This window comes from Coffea eugenioides, chromosome 10 (assembly GCF_003713205.1).
Source record: "Coffea eugenioides isolate CCC68of chromosome 10, Ceug_1.0, whole genome shotgun sequence".
In the NCBI taxonomy this organism is placed as follows: Eukaryota; Viridiplantae; Streptophyta; class Magnoliopsida; order Gentianales; family Rubiaceae; genus Coffea; species Coffea eugenioides.
Window position 1 is genome coordinate 11,877,770 of NC_040044.1, and position 1,789 is coordinate 11,879,558.

The following is a 1,789-nucleotide window of genomic DNA, read 5'->3' on the forward strand; positions in this document are numbered from 1 at the left end:
GTTCCCAGCACCGTCACTTGTTGGTTTTAATTATTTTCCTAAGAGAATTGCAATTTTGGTCCCTATTGTTTGGTTTGTGTGCTAAACTGGTCTTTAAAGTTTTGATCAAAATAAATCTAGTCCCCAAAGTTTCTTGTTGTAAACAAATTTTAGACAACTAATGTCAAATTCAATTTAAAATTAGTCAAAAGTTTCTTCCAAAAAAAAAAAGTTAGTCAAAAATTTTGACTTTACATTTTTAGTCCCCTAAGTTTCTTGTTTTAAACAAATTTAAGACAACTAACTTCAAATTCAATTTAATGTTAGTTAAAAGTTTCTTCCAAAAAAAAAGTTAGTCAAATTTTTGACTTTACATTTTTTGTCCCTAAGGGGTTTTAAGATGAATTAAAATATAGGTTCCTTAAGTTTCTAGTAGTCATAATTAGGGGTTTTAAGATGAATTAAAATATGTATTCCTAAATCCTCACAAAATCTTATGAAAACATATTATATGAAAATAACATTATTGTTTAATCTATTTGATGAATAAGTTACAATTAAACAATAATATAAGGGTAATATAAAAAATAAATTTACTCAAAGAAAAGAAGATTCTAATTTTAATGTGGGATCATTTCAAAATTCTCCTTTGAGGTTTCTAATAATTTCACTTAGTACTCTTAAGCTTTGAAAAATATCATTTACTTCCCTACTTTTGACTTTTTGTAACATTATCGACTCATGTCAAAATAAAATATTATAAAACTCACTTTTGGATAGAGAAGATATTTTCAATCCAAAAGTGTCCTTTGTTGTCCTACTTTTTTTCTCAAAATTAAAAGTATAGTAAGAAAAGCTTGAGACAAATTGAGTGAATGCGCAATTTTAGTGGAATACAATATAATGGTAGGTGCTTTAAGGTATAAATAATTTATTTTATTAACTACAAAGTGTTTACAGTCAACTTGAGGAGCTTTTCAAATTGTTAGAGTTTCTCAAAACTAGAAAAAAAAATTTTAAATTGTGTTCATAAACTCATTTGATATGTTTTCAAAGATTGAAAGAAGTTACTCTTTTACCGACAAAGTGTTTTTGAATTTCTAAATTTAATATTTATTGTGCCAACTATTGGCATGAAATGTGTTAAAATGTTTTTAAATCTTGTTAACACCTATAATTCTTAACTACGAAACCATGTCGAAGAAGTTTTTAAAAGTTTAAAGAATTAACTAGATTTGTTATAAAAACAAAAAAGGTGCACAGGAAAAGGGCAATATTGGTGAGTACATATTCTCCATCCAAAAATGAGTTTTTAATAATTATTTAAAATAGGTTTATAATATTTGAAAAAGTTAAAAATATGGGAGGCAAGTGATACTTTTTAAAGTTCAACAGTGCTAATTGATATTGTCACAAATCTCAAGGGAGGTTTCTGAAATTATACCTTTTAATGTAAAAGTTTATTATCATCACTATTACACAAATTCTTGCATGACTTGTTAGACTTTGGTCTCAAATTGTTGTAGTTAGGGGTTGTAATAATAAAATGTAGCCAAGGTAAGTACCAATATGAAACAACTTTAGCAACTTTTTAAATTTTTTTTTTGGTTTATTGTTGTCTTCCTACCTATTACAAATCTAACATTTCAATACTAAAGTTTTAAAATTTATTTTTAATTTTCTGTACCTTGATAATTATGACTAATTCATATAATTATACAAAATACTGACTTCATTTCAAATTCAATTTACAACCTAGTGAATACAAAAATAAAAAGGATCAACGTAATATATTTTGATAGAATATATT